Raw genomic sequence first — 23,277 nt, forward strand, 5'->3', positions numbered from 1 at the left:
TCCTTGTTTTGTGAAGACAGGATCACAGTCACATCAGGTAGTCTCGGCTAGCCTGGTATTCACGAGGCAGCCCAGGGTGGTCTCAAGCCCACAATGATCCAACCTCAGCCCTCTGAGTTGGAATTACAGGCATACATTACCCACACTTGGTTGTACCGTTCCCTTTCATGGCTGAAATTTGTGGAACATTTCAATTCAGCACTAGTGACCAGTAAAAGATCAAGACCCTAGTTCTTTGCCCTCCCCACGGCTCTTCCCAGTAGACCACAGCATTTATTACAATGGACCAGATACAATGCTAGAATGCTTCTTGACGCCTCTCCTTGCAGCCACTGCTAACTGACCACACTCGGCATATTCGTCATTCTTTCTTAGCCACCTACCCACCAGCACGTGTCCAGGCCATCTGTGTTAGTCCAGATCCTCCAAGAGACAGGTGCCAGGATGGGAGTACATGTGCAAGAGCTGTATTTATTAAGGGACATGCCAGTGAGAATGAAAGCCATCTGACCATAAACCAGGCCTTCACCTCTGAAGAGAAACCACAAGGGGGCAGGGAAGAAAGGATAGAAGGAATAGGGACTATATTTATCATACTGAACTGCAGTTCTGTGCAAATTTCCTCCAGGCTTGTAGGGAGAGTTTAAGACAAACCTGTCTTTTCGAGAAGGCCAGAGTCTTGCAGGTGCCGTCCTGCCTAGCATCACTGTCACAGTTAATCATTTCTCAAAACATCTAAGGGGAAGCGCATCCCAGTGCCAACATGGAGCCTGATTTTAGAACACAGCTATCTTTCATGACGGCTGTTAGTCATAACACAAAATTCTCCGTAGTGCATTTGTGTTCCGGTATATCTTGAATTTCTGGTCCCTTCCCTTTAAAACTCTTAAGCAGATAGCTAGGCCATTGGCCAGTATCTGGGAACCGTAAATATGAAGTATATGACCAGATACATAACTTGGAATTTCTCCCATAGCCACAGGTATGAGAGTTGCTGTTACATCCATTGGGAGAGATAAAGTTAAGACCATTTGGATAGACTGTTCATGCCGCATAGTCATACCCTCTGGTCCTGTTCAGCTTTATAACTGGATGTACCAGTACGTGATCATGGACTTCCACTGCACATGTCCAACCGTGAATTAGAAGGTTCAGTAGAATCCAGACCACAGCGGGCAAGTCTGATTTTATAATCCAGAATCATGATCCCTTCTAGGGCTCCATCATATTCCCATTACTGTTTCTTCTCTGCAGTGGCTGGCATGGTTTTATCCCAGAATCCCAGGGGCTGCATCCTGAGAGCTGATTCCATAGAACTTGTCATCACTCCAATTTTGCCCACTGTATCTTGTTTCCTACACAGACACCTCCAAAGTCACTGGGTCTATTCAATCATATGGGCCAAGCAATATGGCAATTGTACATGCTACACATCCCTGTCCTGCTCTGAGCACTGTTCAAAACTGGCAGTTACTATCTACATCACACAGAGTATAGGTCAAAACAATATTCTTATTTGTGGAATACACTGTCCTCAATCCCAAAGAGGTTTCACATGCTGATGTTCCTCTAGGAGGGATACAAAATGCACCTGTTTGTTTTTTGCTTTGAAGATGTCCTGGCAAGATTTTGACTGCCAAGTGCCCTGAAAGCATCCCTGTAGTGGCAGGATGCTGAACGTCCATAGGGTACCTCCTGGAACTCCCGTCTTCTTCAGCCCCCTCATCCCTTCCTCTGACCAATGTCATTACCACTGCAGCTTCATTCTATTACAGAATTCTTTTCTCCTGAAGGCAACTCAGAAATCTCCACTAAGTGTTGGTCTTGGCCTTATCCAGACCTCCAAAACTTGTATTCATAGTGAGTTTTCCATGTTTTCTTGGGTATTGGATTTGGGGTCCTGAGAAAGTTGAATTCCGGGTCACTTAATCACACTCTCAAAAATATAGCCCAAGGGTTACTCCTTGTACTCCTTGTCAGAATAGTCTAATCTTGATGCTTAACAATGGGAGAATCTTCTTTCTTCTTAACAGATTCCAGCCTCTGCCCACCCAGGCTTCTCTGAGTCTGAATCTTGGTGATCAGGCAGGAGAGGAGATGAAGGAATCTACTTAGAAAAGTGTATGTTACTTTTCTTATGGGCTCTGCAGCAGCACTCTGCACAGTTCAAGTGCTAGGTCTTACCAGGTGGGAGGAAACACCTCTACAAGCCTAAAAGCTTAAGTGTGAGAATATCTGCCTGGACTCTATATCCAAGGGCAGCCATCTCCATGTCCTAGGCCCAGTTCTCAGTTTTCAGATCAGGATTTTCCCAAGCTTCCAGACTCCCTTTTTCTCTTACCCCAACACCCCTTCCTGGATGAACACACCCACACCTAGAGATCTCTGCAATTCCAAACTATTCAGTCTTCAGTCCTGTCTGTCTGCTCTGCCACGTTGTAGAAGGTGAGACCTTGTGGGGAGACCCTGTGCCTCACACTGTTAGTTATTAAGTGCTCTTTCTATCCTCTACTGCCATGAATTCAAATGGCTCCGCTATCACATCTGCATCTTTCTTCCCCACCAGGATATAGTCTACCATCACCATCAATGAAATTTTCTGCATTTGATTCACCACCTTTTGCTATGAACTATTCATTTCCCATCTATCAATCAAGCTACCTTCCTTTTTGCCTATTGAACAGTTAGTGAATAAACCTCAAGTTAATATCTAAGTACCTTTCTTATTGGTATGTGGTTAGAACTGCTTGTGTTAGGTCAGGTCACCAGGGAAACAAATACAGGACATGCTATCCTCTCCAAGGCTAGGCTCTGAATGCAAACTGTCCCCACAGAGTTATGTTAGATGCTTGGTCCCCGGGTAGTGGTGCTGTCCTGGGAGGTCCTAGAAATTTTAGGAGGTAGGTTCTAGGAGAAAGCAGGTCACTTGGGGGATGTTCTCAGGAGATATTTCCTGCTGATGCACCTTCTGGAAAACTCCTCTTTCTGTTCTCCTAGCTCTCATGAGTTGAACAGCTCTGCTCCCATGTTCCTACTGCCTGAGTGTTCTGCCACACCATGGGCCCAGAATCAGTGCAGCCAGCCGTGACCAATGAAAACTCTGAAACTGGGGTCCCGGATAAACCTTCTAAGTTGTTTCTTTCATATACTTAGCACAATGATACAGAAGTAACTGCTGCCTAGTTTGTAGGTGTGTAGAAGATTTAGTGAGGTAAAAGTTAGTGAGAGGAAATGAAGGCGACAAGACACAGAGAGGCATCAGACTCTTCTCTTCTCTGCCATAGACCATAATTTATTCATTAGGGTTCCAGCCCATAGGGCATCCTGTCCCTTTTTGTGCATGGCATGCCAGTATTTCATTGGTGGATTTGAAATACATATTGGTTGACTTGATATGTAAGAAGCAGAACAGGACTCGGGCCTTCAAGAAACAACCTGACAGCAGAGCGGGGATGATTTATGGCAGTATGGAAGCCAAGAGGGAACTGGCCTCTTTAACATGAGTCCTTGATTCTGATGAGGACATCCATCTCCGATGCCAAGGTATCCGTGGCTGAACTGCCGCCTGAGGGTATGAGTAGGGACAAAAGCTGTTAGTAAATGGATAGATCCCAATTGAGGAACAGGTATCTTGACTTGGATAAAGCATGTGCTCACATCTGCACACACACACACACACACACACCAAGTGAGCAAACCAAGGTGAAAGATAGATAGATAGATAGATAGATAGATAGATAGATAGACAGACAGACAGACAGACAGAGATAATACCAACAACTCAGAAATCAGAGTCAGGAAGATTTCAAGTTCAAGGCCAGCCTAGGCAAAATAAACTGTCAAAGCAGATATGAGATGACGCCAGTCCCCACCATTTACTGAAGAGCTGTTAGTGACAGATAGTTGCTGGGAGGGGAGGATAGTGGGAGGGAGGATCATTCTCTTTGGAGACGACAGCTACTGGCGGGTTTCCCATGCTCCAGTGGATGGCTTTATACCCATGCGCTAGCTAGACTTAACTGGGTGAAGCTAGGAGAAAGGCATATTGGGGTATTGTTGTAAATCTGAGCCTCTGTGATCATATTTTGTCATATGTATACGAAATTCTCAGAAGTAAAGAATTTGAGAGAGAGAGAGTTGGCAAAGGACTCTGCATTGCTCTCTCGTGTCATCACCATGCTGTGTGACTCTCCCAGCAATCTACATGCCAAGTCTCAGTTCAAGACTGACATCACATCCTCCAACATGAAAGCCACTCCACACAAACTTATGAGTGGGGCTTCAACCAAATCACGTAAGGAAAGTGAATTATTCAGACTGAGTAGATTTTGTCACAAAGCTATGCAGTGTTGCCAGAAAGACTGAAATCTCTTAAGAGGGTGTCAGTATCAGGCCACTGACTATCAACTGGACTGACTCCACGCCCTCTCTACATGGTAAGCTATGTTGACATTCTTCATTGAGCTCATGTACATGTCTCTCACCATGCATAATGACCATGAGGGTGGTAATGCGTACACACAAACCAGTCACATTGGAGCCCTCATCCATCTTTTGCAGCAACCTGGACCAGGAAAGCAGGTCCTCACTGTGACTGACAAATAAGGAAGTGCTCATCTGGTTAATATAACTACAGAAGGAAGGTGGCAAAATTGCATGAGATGAGAAGTCACCTGGCTTCATCTGGAACACATTCTACTTAGAATTAGGTCCCTGGGCTGGGGCCATGCAGCACCAAGAAAGACTGAGCCATGATCTGCTGGTCAGTCAGAGTCTGCTATGAGACACCCATCCAATGACCTCAGGTTTGCATTAGTTGCTCAATTAGGAAGCCAAGCATCCTTGGCCCACTGGAGATGCTTACAGTGGAGAGTTACCCCAGCACCAGGACCTGATGGAGATGAATTATGATATAGCCTTGTTTGGAATGGCATGGGCTGTGGATATACCGGCACAGTTCATCTGGAACCCGATACTAAGGTCTTTTTCTATAGAGGTCCACATCCATAATCACAGGGGCACTGAAAAGGTGTATAGATTCTGAGTCAAGGTTAAAAATGGAAACTAGGGAACATGGTTTTTTTTTTTTTAAGTATACTTTTATCTTATTTGGGGAATACCTTCAAAGCCTTAAGATTAAATTGTATCTGAGGTACTGAAAAATATTTTTGAGAACCAACTATAAATTAGTGCCTTAAAAGAAACAAATTCCCTTCTTCTGCCTCAAGTGAGTTGCCCATCACTTGTCAGATGGCCAGGCCTAATGCACACGGGATGGTTAGGCCTGATATCCTCCTATCTCCAGAGTAAGGCTCTAGCTTTTCTTTTCCTGGGTGTAAGCTAATTGCAGATTCTCTGTAGTCACGTCGGAGTTTTTGCTTCTATTCTGTCCTACCCTCAATAGGCCAGGAACCCCCCATTTCCACTGTAACTTAGTACCCCTCAACCAATGTCCTTCCTTCCCTCAGCTTCTGTCACGCACTAAGCCGCTTCTCTCTGACTGTATTTCTCTATTCTGGATGTTGCATATCAGTAGGCTCATATATTATGCGGCCTTCGCGCCCAGCCTCCTTCATGTGTCTTGTGGTTTCAGGTCAATGCATGCTAAATCAGATGTCCCAGTGTTTCATTGCAGGCCTGATCGATTATAATCCACTGTAACTGTAACCCAGCCTTTGTATATCCACTTAGCAGTGAGATATTTGGACTGCTTCCACGCTGAGCAACTGTGACTAATGCTGCTATACACATTCATGTCCAAGTTTTTGCGGAGACATACGTATTCAATGCTTATGGATGTGTACCTAGAAGAGGAATCACGCTGGAGGTAATGTAATAATTTCATGTTCAATTTGGAGGAAAACTCCAACTGTTCTCTACAAGTGCTGTGCCACTTTATAGCCTCACCAGCAAGTAAGTTACTTTCTGCATTTTAAATATATTGAGTATCTTTATGTATAAATATTAATTAAACTATTTTAATACCAGCATTCTATTACATGAAGGCATTGGGATTTATTTAATTCTTGTTTTAGAGTAGATGGTTTTTAGACTGCCAACCAAAGTACAGTAAACCCATTTCACACATATCTTGCTACTGGAGTTACTTGGTCAAAAGTGACATATGTTTAAATTATCCTTGGTGATATATAAATAGCATGTAACGCTTTATGTAGTTTAGGTGTACAATTTTATGACTTTTGGTTGTGTGTGTGATCACAGGAACTCCATTACAATTAAATAATAAGTCTTTCCATCACCTCAAAGACTTGACTTTGAAGACTCAGGGGATAGATAGCTCAGTGCTGGAATGCTGGTCAAACATGCTTGAAGCTCTGGGTTCCATTAGCAGCACTGTAATTTTTTTAAAGTCTCTTTCCCTCTTTTATCCCTTCCCTTAATTCTCTCCTAGCTCCAGGCAACCATCAATCTACTTTCCATCAAATAAGTGTACATTTTCTACAATTTTGTGTAAATTGATTCACATAATAAGTACTTTTGCCTAGCTCCTTTTACTTGCTGTGATTATTTTGAAATTCAGCCATATCATCATGTGCATCAATATCTCACTCCTTTGTAGGTATAAATGTCACTCCACCATATGGGTACACTGGATCTGTTTGCTCATTTTTGTTGTTGATGATGGGTACATAGGTTGTTTCCAGTCTTTGCTATTAAAAATAAAACCACCATGACAAATTAGTTTCAAATACTGTTGCATTCATTTGCTTCTATTTTTCTTTGCAGGGTGTGTAGACATGGCTCGCTGGAGCCTGTGATTATAAGACTTGTTTCACTTTTAAAGAAACTGGAGGTTCAGATCACTGATTAGAACCAGCCTAGCCAGCCAGGTTCTGGGCCTCAATGAGATTGATTACACTTGTAATCCCAGCATTCCAGAGCTAAAAGAAGGGTGGGTGGGGCCCCAAGTCATATTCAGAGTCAACCAGCTCCTGACCTACCTAGACTACGTGAGACATTTTAAAAAACTGACAACTTCTTCCAAGTTGGTGTTCTCTGTTCATTCCATAAACTGTTCTTCCCTGTTCCTGCTGCTGGTATTTCTTGTTGTTCATCCTAATCTATTTTTTAAAAACCAATATTTATATGTCTTGTCTAGAATTAATTTATTGTGTATCTTATAAATGTGCACATATAGTTACGTATGTGTATAGTATTGGATTAGGTGTATTTGGCAGAATATTGACAGTAACTACTTGGTTTGTGGGGTAAAGTTTACAGAACTACAAAAGGACAAACAGAAATCCTGCAGTGACATCACGAATCAATATTACATATGGGCATGTAATCACATGCTTTAACCTCAGCAACTTGGGACGCAGAGGCAGGAAGAACTCTGTGGGTTTGCAGCCATTCTCGCCTATGCAGCAAGGCCAGTCAAGATCTTGCTTTTAAAAAAAAAGAGTGGGGGAGCAGGAGGGGGACAGATTATGTTCCAGGAATCAATAGCAGAAATTCATATATTTTTCAAAGACTTTAAAAATACCAGATTTAGTGGTCCAAATTATATATCTATTTCATTATCTAGTATGGCTCCTAGAAAAATTATCTGGAGGAAGACAACAAACGGCCTCAAATTCAATCAAATGCTGCCCCTGTGGACCGACTCAGGTATGGCTTCTTTGTTTGAGCAAATTAATGTGGCTTCTAGGATGTGGCTGAGCTGTGAAATTCCTATTGTTCCACCTTTATCAGAAAGAAAACTTGCATTCACTTGGGCTAGACTACCGTGCATACATGTCTCGTCTTACCACAGAGCCCTGTAAACTGTTTTACTATCTGTCAAAATACAACCTAAAAGGAACTGGATTTTTCTGGGCATTTGGTTGAATATCACCTTGGCTTTCTCTAGTAATGACATCAGATCGAGAAGCAAAAGTAGCATGTATGACATTTACACTGTTTCCATCCCCTCGTCGGCAATGATCCCCAAGCCTTGCAGGGGAGGGGATATGATGCAGATATCCCATTTAGGGTTGAGCCTTTTGTGGTCTCTTATTCTCTGCACGTTGACCAGTTGTGATGCTCTGTGTTAATCACCAACTAGCAAATAGAAACTTCTCTGATAATTGATGAGAGAAACATTAATCTGTAGATGTATTGAGAAATCATTAGGAATTAGTTTACTACTATGTCTACTTAGCAGAGTAAGTAGTGGCTTCTCCCCTAACAGGGCCTATGACCTTTCTAGCCACAGGTTCTTGGTTATGATGATGGTGCCAGTTACAGGTTTTGTCTTGTGGAGAGAGAGCCTTAAAACCCACTCAGAAAGTGGTTGGTTACTCACAAGATATTGGGGCCAATATTGCAGTGGGCATGTTTTGTCAGTCCACTCATCACGGTACTGCACAGTGTTCACAGTTGGTTAAGATTGGTGATTATTTTTCTCCTCCAGCATAGCCCTCCCAGCACTAAGAAAACTGGCTGGTAATGATGAGGCTTCTGGGTCAGTACCAGCTTGGTGTCTTCATAACCCTATGACTCAGATATGCTGTCTTTAGCAACAGGCTTTTATTGTCAAATTGGGAGGAACAAGAGAATTGGTAATAACCTGTAATATTTTAGGGTCTATGAAACCTCACTGGCCAATGACTACCTAAGTGGTGACCTATTCCTGGCATTTAGCTTTTTAAATTTATTTTGTTAACCTGTGCTGTCTAGAGGGGCATTATCGCCCTGTTATAAGGGCCATAAATAAAAACGGACTGTTCTCTCTCTCTCTCTCTCTCTCTCTCTCTCTCTCTCTCTCTCTCTCTCTCTCTCTCTCTCTCTCTCTCTCTCGGCAGGCAGCCGGTTTCCATGTGAGGATGATTATAAGGCAATGGTGCCTTCTGGACACAGCAGGAAGATGCACATATGAGCTCAGAGCAGTTATGATAGCGAGCACAAGGTCCGCGAACTCAAGCCAGACCAAATCTCAGTAAGAAAAAGGGGAAGTGTGTATGAAGTCCTACCACTAGTCTGGGAGCTATTGGAAAGCGATAGCTTCTGGGAGAAGGAGAATTGATTTTTTTCTAAAAGTATAAGCCTGGTAATCCACCCACGCTCCAGTAGAAATCCATACATCCAAGAATATATTAAACAAAATGGACTTGATAGGTTTCTTTTATTTTTTTAAAATAAAGAAGAGGAAGAGGAAGAGGACAACAACAAAGGTGAGTAGGTAGGGTGGTGTGAGATCTGGGTGCAGTGGGGGCCGAATGACCAATATGAGCAAGGTGCATGAAATTCTCAAAGAACTAATAAAATTATAGATGCTTTAAAAGGCTTGTGTCATAGACATCGGTAAGATACTGCATTTGTTACTTTTCCTACTCAGTGACAAAAATACCTAGTAAAATCAGCTTATAGGAGAAAGGGCATAGTTTAGCTCACAGCTTCCAAGAATTCAGGCAATGGCTGCTTGGCCCTGAGCACCTGAGCACAAGAGCGAGGTCGTGGGAACAGGTGGTAGAAGAGGTTTACTTCCTTGTGGAAGTATAGGAAGCAGAGACCCAGAGAGAAGGTTACCAAGAGTGTGGTATAACCTTCAAGAGGACATTCCCAGTGACACTCCTTCACCTAGGCCCCACTTTCCCAAAATTTTCCACAAGCGGACAACTGTGCCACCAGCTAGTGACCCGGCACTCAGAACACGATTCTGTGAAAGAGGTTTGATATTCAAGTTCTCACAGATGCGCTTCCCAGACAACAGACAGTAAACCATGCTTGCTTCCAAGGCCTGCCACACCAGCACAGATACCCAGCCAACGGTCGAAGGCATAACCAAATATCCTCTCCAAAGAAAGGTGTCCTGAGGTAAGACTACTCAGACAGTGGCAAAAGGTTGGGCTGCCTGGTGGAGAGTGGGAGAGGAGGGCTAGAACACTGCAGACGAGAAAATGTGATGAGTTCTGTGGACAGTCAAATGGAAGTAGTTTGAAGGGTGATGAGTTTTATATTGCTTTCGGATACATAATGCAATGTCAAACAAGAGCTGGGGAGATGGCCCAGTCAGTAAAGTGCTTCTGTGCAAGCTTGAGGTCTTAAGTTCAAGTCCTGGAATGAACATAAAAAAGGCCAGGTTTGGTAACATGCTCCACACTTTGGAAACAGAAACAAGAAGATCTCTGGGGTTTGCTGGCCAGCAAGAAACATAATAAATTTCTGGTCAAGGAGAGAACCTGCTTCAAAAAATAGGTGGATGACACCTGAGGAACAACATCAGACACTGACACCTGTCTGGCCTACACACACACACACCATCACACCATCACATACCTAGAAATACACACAAGGAAAATATAGTTTCCTCAACCAAGAAAAGGACACTAAAAACCTAAGTAGCTACAATAACCCACACAGATGTGAGTCTTTCCCCCCGAGAAATTGATCTAAGACAAATAGATGATCATTTATTACTTATTTGATTATATTCAATGACAACCAATATATTTCCCACAAAATTGTAGAATTGATCACAGAATATTTGCAATGTTTTCTCTCCACATAATATGATGCCATTTATACAAAAAGAAAACAAAACGCATTGCATACTTATGTTTATTGTTATACACACAAAAATCCCTGATAACTTACACATGCACACAAGAAAGAAGAAGAAGAAGAAGAAGAAGAAGAAGAAGAAGAAGAAGAAGAAGAAGAAGAAGAAGAAGAGGTGCCTGTGTGTGACAAGAAGAAAAATACACTTCCTCAGGCTCTTTGTCCTTCCCTTACCCCCTTATCACATTTTCTTTCTCTAATTCCACACTCACAAGAAGTCACCACAGTGCTCATCCACCCTTCTTCGAGATCTTCAAAATCAGTTTCAAGCAGATTAAGCAAGAACAAAGGCGTCACTCCACCTGAGCACTCACTGCCCTCCAGGCTGTCCTTTCTCCTCTCCCGATAGAGCTTCGAAGTTGCTGCTCTGAGCTCACTGGTCTCTCCGTGTTCTCCAGTGTGTCCAAGGCCACTCATCAGTACTCACTAACATGAGCCAGTTGTGCTTCTTCTTCTTCTTCTTCTTCTTCTTCTTCTTCTTCTTCTTCTTCTTCTTCTTCTTCTTCTTCTTCTTTTCTTCTCAGGACATGCAAGGAAAGAAGGCTAGAAATACTATAATTTTAAGATATTTTCTTTCAGCCAGGCATGGTGGCATACACTTTTAATCCCAGCACTCAGGAGGCAGAGGCAGGTGGATTTCTGTGAGTTCAAGGCCAGCCTGGTCTACAGAGTGAGTCTAGGACAGCCAAGGCTGTTAGAGAACCCCTGTCTCGAAAAACCTAAAAAATATATAATTTTTCTATGTTTCTATCAGCGTGTGTGTGTGTGTGTGTGTGTGTGTGTGTGTGTGTGTGTGTGTGTGTGTGATATAATCATATGTATCAGCATCGTTACTAATTTTAAACACCTCCTTTTGGCTGGTTATCTCCAGGGCATAAGATGCTCATTATTCATTGAGTTACATGCAAGAATGAACGAAGTGGATGGACGGATAGCACATTCAGCCCGCAGACAGTCAGCTTAATTTTTCTATTTAAATTTAAAATAAAATCTGTCATTCTCAGATTTTAGGAAGGTTACAGACTCCATGCCTGTTCTCGTGACTCCCTGAACATGATTTGGAGATCTTCACCACCTCCCGCTGACAGCCATAACCCCAGCCCTGACCCTGTATCCCCACCGTACCCCACCCCTACATCCTAGCTGGAGGAAGGTGTTGTTAGATGCCTGCCAACTCAGGATATTTAATAAAAATCCAAAGGTAGCTTGCTGTGCTTTTTTGTCTTCTCTGAATTCTCTAATCTCTCCGTGTCCCTTGACTGTTGCACATCAAAGCAATCTGGCACAGTAACTGGCCACTCAACACCTCTCTCAGATCAGCTTGAAGGCTGATGATGCCTCTAAGTCAGAAAGCATCTTTGTCTCCTGGGACATTCTACTTCTTCATCTTCTTCATATGTGGGACTCAAAACAGAAGAGTGAAAATTAAAAAATCTCCTGCCAGGTCTCCCAGGAGATTTGGGTGAAAGGTTAAAAACACCAACATCCACCAAAATGATGGAGCATTCTTTTCTCCTCACCAACAAAGTGGAGGTGCTGAAAAGAATCAATGATTTCCCTACGTTCTGTCCTCTTGCCCCTGCCCCAATAAGCAAAGTATACTAGAAGTCACTAATTGCACCCTGAATCTCTCATACAGTGAAATAATAATTATGCATTAGTGAATGGTTTTCAAGCAGAAGCCTGCTTTTTATTTAGCAGGAAATAGCTTCCCTCTATTTATTAAGAAACTACTGTATCATTTATTTATCACATAGCTACCATATGCTAGACACTCTGTTATTTTCTTTAACATATGTGATCTCCCTTAATGTATTTCTTGGGCACACTTACTCATTCACCTCACAACTGGAAATAAGCTTAAAGGGATTATCCTTTTGACTTGCCCGCTCCTCAACAGTGGGGGCAGAGAGTAAATGATGTTTTAGTGTAATTGGCTTTGATGGAGCATTGTTATTTAAATATAATTTCCTTTATGCTGTAGTTTCTGGCTTGAAACAGATGACTTTAAGGCTGAGCTAAATTTAGATGCTTAGCAGCAGTCATTTAAAGTTTCACATTGCACTCTGGGAAAGTCTTAAATCACTGGCCACCCTCCAACTTTGGGAAAGATGAAACATAAACATTTGGGTGTCACCACTGAGCAACTGACTACAACCCTGTGAGTCGGCTACGCCAAGCGCTGCAAACATAAGCGCGACCACGCGCAAATCTGCAGGGCTGGAGAGGGAGGGAGGAAGATGGATCATAAGCACAACCAGTTGCATTTCAGGACATTTTCATCCCCCTCTCTCAAGTGCACACACTCAAAACCAAATGCCTGTTGGCTGTCATTCTCCATTTCTCTCAACTCCTTATTTTGCAGTTCTGAGTAAATACAAGTCTACGTTCTATCTGCATAGTTTTGCCTGGTTGTTAGCACATTTCACGTAAATGGCATCAATGCTCATTGATGCCATATGATAATAGTGGGGTTTTTTGTTATCTAAAAATCAAGTAAATGCTTTATGAGGAAATGAGTCAGGTATATTGAAGATAAATGTGTAATTTAGTTATATTCCCAGCTATTTTATTTTGGTTGTGTCAAGGCAGGAATCTTTCATTTGTGCCCTTTGGTAGACCTGCTATATAATTTAAATTTTAAAAATGATAATTAAGAGAAAGATGAAAATAAGTAGGATATGTTTTATACCTTAAATCTGGTCACATAGCTCTTTATTTCTGCAGGTTGATAGGTACCCTGGGAAGTTCATGGATTTAAGACAGCTGTTACAAAGAACAATCTGGAGGTTGGGGAGATGGATCACTGGGAAGCTCTTGAAGATGCAGTGTTTGCTTTAGTCAGATGCAGAGATCTGGGATTTTGTTTTAATATAAAGGTTTTGAGTCCCCTCTCACCTAAAGCAAGGTTGTGGCTTTTCTGCTATATTAGAAGACATGGAAGTTTCAGGGTGGTAGTCAGCAGCCTCGGGAGCGGTTCTCTCTCATACTCTGCACCCCTAACTCCCCTTAGTTGCTCATGTGTCCCTTCAGAGTTGCTGGCCAGAACAGCCTTGACTTTCAGTCACCCTCTCTCCCTGTCCTTGAATTGCTCTATTATTATCAAGTGAGTCTTGGGTGGAGAAAGACAGCACTAGTAACTGGGCATGAAATATCTTATTTTTCCCCTAGCAGCCTAAAGTGACAATGGCATACTTGTGGACATTGCTGGGCCATGCAACGCATGCTTCAGTCATCTTGAGCAAAGCAACACCAATTGAGAAGCTTGTAATAAAAAAAAAATCTTTCTCACAGTTTTGGAGGCTAGAAATCCAAGAATGTGCCAGCAGGGTCAAGGTCTGGCGGGAGGCACTTTCTGGGCTGCATACCATTGCTTAGCACTGCATTTTTGGTCTGTAGAAGGAGAGCTTGCTAGCTTTCTAGTCTCTCCATCCTGTTTACCAAGGGTTCCACCCTCATCACCTTCAGAAAGCCTCAGTTAAAATACTATCATATTGATTAGATCTCAGCACAGGAATTCACCAGCCTCCATTCAAGTTTCATATATGCCTGTACATTAAGTGTATTGCATTGGGCAAAGAAGTCATCCCAGCCTCAATACCCAATTGCATACATTACAAAGGCAGCAATAGTGCCTACTGATGTGAAGGATAATGCCAGACACACACCAGATGTTCAATAAATAGCAGTGGCTATCATCACTCCCGCCATCATCATCATCACTGGGCTGGTAGCTGCTGAGCCTTAAATTAGTATTCTGCTCAATGCAAAGCAATTATTCCCTGGAGGCAACTGACGGAAATAAATAACAGCCAATTTACCAGTCATCTATCTATGAGACTCCCTTACCTCCAACACACACACACACACACACACACACACACACACATTTTTAGCAGAGTATTATTTTTGGCATTATAGAGGAATAAACAATGGGAAGGAAGCTTTCTTCCCTTCTACCCAGTGTTTTCTCTCTCTGAAAAGTGCTCTCAACATGAATAGTTGTTCAAACAGCCAGGGATGATCTTGCCTTTCCTGGCAATCCTTGCCTCTTCTGGGCATTATTGGCCAGCTGACTAGGTAGCTCTGGAAACAGGTCAGTGTGGGAGTTTGGCATTTGCATCACTCTCTCTCTCTCTCTCTCTCTCTCTCTCTCTCTCTCTCTCTCTCTCTCTCTCTCTCTCTCTCTCTCTCTCTCTCTCTCCCCCTCTGTCTGTCTCTCCACCCCCATAGATACACTAGGATAAAACTGAAGAAAATTCATTCACTAAAAATTTTCACTTTTCCTTAAAAAATAAAGCATTGTACCATTGTTTTGCCCCTGGGTCTATGCTCCGTGGCTTTCTCACAAAATGCAAGCTACATCTTCCATCACCCTTTCCTATACACAGAATGCCGCCCTTCCTGTGGCATCCCATAATACTGTTCTGGATTAGGGTAGGGAAATAAACACCACTTTAAGTGAATCTCTTCATCCCCAGCCACATGACCTGGAGTGCCTGGCTCTCTGTAGCTCCCTCCTTTTTCAAGCTTGCGAAGGTTAGAATACCATCATTCCTGAAGTCTGATGCTGGGTTTTTAATTCCTCACTTCTCTCCACCTTTTTCCCAAAGCAAAACCTCAACTTGACAAATTTCTCACTTGGAAAGTGTTCATTTACAGGATTTTTCAAGCTATTTTTCAGAATAGGCTCATTGATGGAGTCTTACTACTGCATTTTTGACACCTGAGCACATAGGTGTTCGTTACATGAAAGACACATAAAACGCAGGCATTTAGTTGGAAGGCAATTCCCAGAGAGGACTCTGGCATGGGTTGCTGGGAAGTAAACAGCAGGATCTTTCAATTATTCCTCTGCTTGACCAGAAATGATGATTATTCGAGACAGGTGCAAGAGGGTCAGTTAGTAACTAAAGACTAGCCAGAAGTACAGGTGATTCCTGTTTGGGGTGCTTACACTAATTTTGGTTCTTCTAAATGATTACAGCATACAGTCACAAAATACCAAAAAACTCAAAACCTTATTCTGCAATCAAATTAAACAACATGTGGATATTATCACACAAGTTTTAGCCCTTTCACTAAGGGAGTCTTTGTTTTTTCGTATTTTTATACATTTAGTGTGTGTATGTGTGTGTGAGTTTATGTGTGTATACATGTGTAGGTATGTGTATGTGTGTAAGTTCATGTATATATGTGTATATTTTGTGTGTGTGTGTGTGTGTGTGTGTGTAAATCAAAAGGAAATTTTCAAGAATGTTTTTTCTCCTTCCCCATAAGGGTCTCAGGGATTGAACTCAGGTTATCAAACTGGTAGCAGTCATTTTTACTTACTTAGCCATCTTGCTGGCCTGCTTTTTCCATGTTTGGTTAGATGTAACCCTCCCAACCTGTGTGCAAGGGTGCCCGCACATGTGTTCCTATCTGTAACAGTACTCCCCTACTGCAAAGAAACCAAGCATCCAGACCATTACAGAACAATTTGATGCAGAAAAGCGTGCAAAAAGGGACATGGATTTATAGTTCTGTTACTTTTACTGAATAAATTTACTTCCATTGCTACAAAGGTTCAGTGAAGCCTGGTACTGTGACTCAGACCTGTAATCTCATCATTCATGAAGAAGGGCAGGAGGATCAGCTCCCAGCCATCCTCAACTACATAGTGAGTTCAATGACAGATTGAACTACATGAGACCCTGTCTCAAATCCTTGAGGCTTCTTTCCTGCAGCAGAAACAATAACAGAAAAGCCACAGCTGGATAAAATTCAGAGATTGCTGACCCTAGGGTGCCCAGCCCCAGCTAAAGCATCTTCAACCCAAGCTCGGTACCTAAAGCTCAGGGAACATCACAGAAGAGGGAGTGGAAAGATTCTAAGAGCTACTGCTCTAGGACATCTACTCTGAGAAGGAAAACTGCACCTGTGAAGTAACAGCTATGGCTGCCCAAGCAAGACTTCAACAATAACATCACCAGCTGACAAGCTGCTTAGATGGGAAGATCTCACAAGGCTCCACCCCTACATAGAGAGCGACAGGCAATGAATGACTTGAGAGAAGGAGAATCAGACCTCAGACCTTAGCACAACTGACTCCATGATGGAAGTACCATTCAGGGCATAAAAGTCAGCATGGAGACAGCACCACCTGTCCAGAAAACACACACACACACACACACACACACACACACACACACACACACACACACACACACACACACCCTTAATTCATCCAAAGTTCTGGGAAAGTCTCTAAATATACTAATCTTGTTTTTTGGGGTCTGTAGTTCTGCTTCTTGATAACTGTTCTCGTTAACTGAACTATGTCAACCCATTACACGGTGTTTTTACTTAAAGCTCATCCTGAGAAAGGCTCAAGACTACACTGGGATCCTGAACACATAGAGTACTTTGCTAGCCATCTAATAAGGATTTTCAATCAGCTTAAATACATGTCCAAGTTGTCTTCTCTGATGGATACCCCACAACAGACTTATTTAACCTAATTATTTAACCAATACCAAGTGGTAAGCACTAAATACATATACCTATGGCAACAACAGATGACCTAAGCAGGTTATATTTGTATATTAACTCATATACATATGAATATCTGTGTATAAGACAATAATAAATGAAATTGAGAGGAAGTTGGAGGATATGCTGAAATAGCTGGAGGAAAGACGGAGAGGGATGAATGATGTAAGTACAGTACAAATATATGAAATTTTTTATTTAAAAAAATAACATTAGAGGCTGGAGAGAGAGAGAGAGAGAGAGAGATCAGCAGTTAAGAGCAACAGCTGCTCTTCCCGGAGGGCCAATGTTTTGTTCATTTTTGTTTTTGTTTTCATTTTGTTTCTCAGCACCTACACAATTGCTTGATCATATGTAACTCCTGTTCAAAAGATCTTAGGCCATCTTCTGGCCTCTGTTGGCACTATGCACAAATGGTGCACAGACATATATGCAGATAAAACACCTATACACATAAAATGAATTTCTTAAAGTTAATTAAAATGTTAAAGGGACAGAGGGAAGGAGTTTATTCAATGGAGAGTTGGGGTTGTGGCTCAGTGGTACAATGTTTGTTTAGGATAATAAAGGCCCTGCATTCAATCTACAGCATCATACACACACACACACACACACACACACACACACACATACACACATACACACACATACACACATACACACACACATACACACACACACATACACACACATACACACACATACACACACATACACACACATACACACACACACACACACACACACACACACACATACACACACACATACACACACATACACACACACATACACATACACACACACATACACACACACATACACACACATACACACACATACACACACATACACATACACACACATACACACACATACACACATACACACACATACACACACACACATACACACACACATACACACACATACACACACATACACACACACACACACACACACACACACACACACACACACACACACATACACACACACACACACACACACACACACACACACACACACACACACACATACACACACACATACACACACACACACACACACACACACACACACACACACACGGTTCAGTGAGTAGAGCCCTCTCTCAAACTTTGGTTATCTGAAACCTGCCCCCCTTTCATCTCCAGGAAGGAGAGCTGGGATTCCAGACTTCAGGCCTTTAGGTGCTTTCAACATTTAAAGACTGTTAAGAGTAAGAGCCATGCACAAGTTAGGACCAAGGGCTTAAGGGTGAGTTGACTTGCCAATGGGAATCCAAAGGCATCGTACATCCATTTATGTTTGTAAATGTGAGTATGAAACTAGTTTCCTTTCTTAATGAAGGCTTTCCTGTACTGGGACCTTCTATAATACTGATATTAAACTAAAAGGCTTTCAGGGTACAACAAAAATGTGTCCATTCAATATGCATCCGAGAAAAATAGCTCCTCCATGACTTGAAGATGGATTGTTTCTCTGCTCTTACAAGTATTGCTTTGGTAAGTTAATTTCATATAATAGTCTTGATCCAGCATTCTAGAAATTGACTAGACCTCTTAGGAAACAGATTATAACAACAAATTTAACTCAAATACTGCTGCTTTTGAAAGGCTCAACTAAATGGACAGTAGTAATGATTGTGCAATATTGTGAGTGTACTAAGTAATGCTATATTATACATGTAAAAGAGGTAAAATGATATATTTCATGTACTGTATATTTTATCATAATAAAAAAGGCTGATCTTATATTGAAAATACACAGCCAAGTCAAGAAAGCAATCAAAAAAAGTGACACTCCTTATCACTCTTGTTCCCAGATGTAGGAAAAGGCAACTCAAATTTCTTTACAGAAAAAGAGAATATGTGGTATCATGTAACTGGAAATAAATAAAAATTGAATTCCAATGAGGTTGAAATTAAAATCTTCAAGTCATCATGACTTCTTTTTTCTCTACTGACCATTTCTTCTGTGTTCATTTTGTAAAAAACCACAATTAGCTCATATAGGGGGACAGATAGTGGAACAGGATGGTCAGCTCTGACTCAAGTTATTTTGCTAACAAGAAATTCTAGCTGACCTTTAAAGTGTGCCTGGCAGTTGGGAGGAGCTGGGCTTATCGTTGGGGAATTTTGCTGAATAATAGGGCCATAAAGTATGCTGATCATAAACATAGTTTGTGCTTGCCTTGACCAGGTGTAGGGAGGTTTGTTTCTTTCTTTCCTTCTTTTTTCAGAACTAAAGGTATAAACATTTTCTTAAAACACTAACATTATTTTTATCTAGTCTTGCGGTCAGTTTGACCATTTCTAAGGAATTTTCTCAGAGTTCGTGGTCTTTGGGTTGGAGTTAGGCTGCTCCTAAGAAAATACCGCCTGACAGTTTTTAACATGATCTCTTCATCCCTAGCACTCGTGTGACGGCTTACAACCATCTGTACCTCCAGACCTAGAGGATCTGATGTCCTTTTCCGGATTCTGTGGGCACTACACACACAGGGTAGACAGATATACAAGCAAGCAAAATACATTTAAACTGAAATGATGAGGGGGCGGTGGGGAAGGAGGTCCAGTACCTTGCCAGGGCAGCAAGGGAGAGCTGGCCCCAGTGGCACAGGCGTGAGCACAGCTGGCAGGCTGACCAACTCAGCTGCTACTTAAGCCCAGATCCAGGGCTTTTTTGAATTGGACCATCCCAACACCTAACATGTCTATGAGCTGCTGGAAGCCAGAGGCTTTGAACCAGAGCAATGACTCATTGTAATAAACATTTGCAAGTAAGGTTATTTGGGCAAAATTATACTGTGTGTGACGTACCGCAGCTTCCAGTGCCACAATGAGGAACAAATATGTGATGGAGAGGTGAGAACAACAGAGGAGCAGAATGATACATGCAGGATGGCACTGGATTCGGGACAGTTGTGCCAAGCCTAAGAGAAAGCTGCATCATTACCCAGAGGGGTCAGTGAGACTTTTTTTTTTTTTTTTGGAGGAGAAGGGGAGGTTACAAAGATGAAAAGAGGATATTGAGGGACTGGGAAATCAGTGGGATTGGGGTGCATGATGTAAAATTCCCAAAGAATCAATAAAAAGTTATGTTTAAAAAAAATATATTCAGTTGGGCACTGTGGTGCATGCCTATAATCCCAGCACTCAACAAGGCAGTTATTTATTTGGTTGGTTGGTGTTTTGAGGCAGGATTTCTCTGTGTAGCCTTGGCTGTCCTGGAACTCACTCTGTACACAAGGCTTGAACTGCCTGCCTCTGCTTCCCAAGTAGTGGGATTAAAGGTGTTGGCCACCGTTGCCTGGGCAAGAGCATGTATTTTTGAGTCAGTTTTCAAATTTTAATTTATTATAATTTATTCAGATTGCTCACTATTGTAATCCCCTCACGTGTATCTTCCTGTTCCCACCCTCCCTCCCTCTTTAGCCCTATTCCCCTCCCCTAGACCACAGCTTAGCTGGTCTCATCAGGATAGCCTGCATTGCCCGCCCCCCTTCCGCTGTGTGCCTGCCTGGCCTCCCCACCAAGGGGAAGTGATTAAACCAGCGACACCAGAGTTCATGTCAGAGGCAGTCTCTGCTCTCCCCACAATCCATGGAGAATGAGCCATCCATTGACTAGATCTGAACGGGGGTCTAGATTTGAGTCAGTTTAAGAGAGATGAAATCTGAAACTGAATCAGCTTCTGAAATAGCTGATTAGGTGGGAAAGTAATTCAAGCATAAGGGAAGAAGGGTCATTACACGACAGGAATCCACCTTGCCCCACTGCAGAGCAGTTCTAGCTTAGATGCTGGGATGCGAGAAGCAGGCTGGTTAGGGAATCACCACTTTACTCAAACCTGGTTGAAAAGAAACCATTAAACCATCCGAGGTGGCACACACCAGCAAACTCAACACCCAGGAGGCAGAAGCAGGGGGATCTCTGTGAGTTCAAGGCCAGCCTGGTCTACAAAGTGAGTTGAGGACAGCCAAGGCTACACAGAGAAACCAGAGAGAGAGAGAGCGCGGGGGGGGGGGGGGGGGGGGGGGGGGGGGGGGGGGTAAGGGAGAGAGAGAGAGAACATTAAGACTATGCTGTGCTTTCGCACCTCTCACAAGTTTCTCTGCATTTCTCCTCATATTATAACCTGTTTGAAGCAGACCTGAATTGCAAAAGAATGATCTGGAGAACGTCATAATCAGAATTTATGCTTCAGAGAAATTGCCCCGTGTAACAAAGCATCCAGTATATCACAGGTACTCGGTAAGCACTGAACAACTGAATGTTGTAGCAGATATAGTCAGGGCCTTGATCTTACCCGCTGCCCTCGCTCTGAGGTTCACAAATAGGTCTAGATGTGACGTGGCAGCATTAGGAGAGGCTTCCTAGCCTGTCTGTAGCACAGAGTAGATAGACGCACCCCAGGAGCCATGCTCATCCATAGAGGAGCAGGGATTAGTAAATAAAGAATCACCTCTTGCCAGAAACGGGACAACATACCTGTAATAACAATACTAGGGCAGCTGAAAGAAGAGGGTCACTAAGTGGGTGGCCAAGATGAGTGATACAGTGTTTCAGGCCAGTATGTAGTGTGACCTTGTCTCAAAACAAGCAAATCATATGGGAAGAAAACCCCGAGGAGACAATTCTGAAGTAGATCCCACAGAGGAAAGGTCCCAAGTGATAAAGTCCATTACCCATAACTATAATGTATGTAACAGCTGTTTATCAGCTTTCTTGTTTCCTGTAGTTAAATTCCTTTAGCATGCTTCTCAGGGCAACAAACTGCATGCCCCCAAGTCTTTATTATTACATGTGTGTATAAATGTATGTATGTATACAGTAGGTGTCAGTATGTTGCTCATTTTTACCCCAAACTACTGGGTTCATGATCCTTCTGCTTTTGTAGCAGGTGTCCAGACCTTAACACAACTGACTCCATGATGGAAGTACCATTCAGGCCATAAAACTCAACACGTAGACAGCACCACCTGCCGAGATGAAAACAAAGGCCCAATCCATCAAAATCCATCATTCTGGAAAAGTCTCTAAATGTACTGATCTTGCTTTTGGCTTCTTGCTTTATGGCTGGCTGTTCTTGCTAACTGAGGCATACAACCCAGGATGTGGTTTTCTGATTCAAAACTCACCTTGAGGGAGGCTCGGGCCTCTACTGGGATCCCAAATACTTGTATAATTGCCAGCTGGCTAATAGAGACTTTCTTTGGCTTCCGCCCATGTCTGAGTAGTCTTCTCTGGTGGATACCTCACGGTCATTTCTGGAGGTTCCACCAAGATCCCCAGATGCCAGACTTTGAGACACCAAGGATCCTGGAGCACCCCGGAGTCAGGAAGAGTGCAGTGGTCAAAAGACTCCCGGGGGAGGCGCACAATCTAAAGGCCCCAAGGCTCCATTATGTTAACCACTGCCTAAGACTTCAGAGGAATCTGACACTTCTAACCCGCGTTAAGGAAACAAATCAGAAAGTTGCCTGGCCTGTCACTTCTGAAGGTCAGTCTGGTCAAGGTCCCTTCTTTCTAAGATACAAAGAAGAGGCCGGATACAGCTGTTGATCCAGGATCCGTGTGAAACCTCACTGAACTCCCTGGGTCTGTACAGGTGCATGAATGTGTGGTGGCCACCCATGGTTGTTCTCTCTCTCTCTCTTTCTCTCTCTCTCTCTCTCTCTCTCTGTGTCTGTGACTCTGTGTGTCTGTGTGTGTGTGTGTGACTCTGTGGGTCTGTGTCTATGTGTTTGTGACTGTGTGTGTGTGTGTGTGTGTGTGTGTGTGTGTTTGTCAGTTGATTAGAGAAACAGATTTAAAATAAAAGGGAAAGTGATCTGTCTTGGGATCACCCACCCACTGCCACCCCTGAAATGACTTCCCTCGGGCTCACAGCTCCATCGCCTTGCCCCAATTTCAGTGGGGACTGTAGCTCCAGCAGAGGCTGTTGCTGTTGCTATGGCAATGCCAACATCTATGGTAAGTGTCAGCTGCCAGAGCACAAAGGAGAGTTTTACATATGAGAACGGATATGATGTCTGTTCCTCAAACAGAAAACCTCTAAACCTTCTGTGAACACAACTGGGCCTCTTTTGGAGTCCAGTGGCTCAAGGATGGTTCAGGCTGTCTGAAACATGACGTCAACCTCACCGGTGGATCCGTCCCATCCTGTCCTATC

The sequence above is a fragment of the Acomys russatus genome, chromosome 27, assembly GCF_903995435.1.
Source record: "Acomys russatus chromosome 27, mAcoRus1.1, whole genome shotgun sequence".
In the NCBI taxonomy this organism is placed as follows: domain Eukaryota; kingdom Metazoa; phylum Chordata; class Mammalia; order Rodentia; family Muridae; genus Acomys; species Acomys russatus.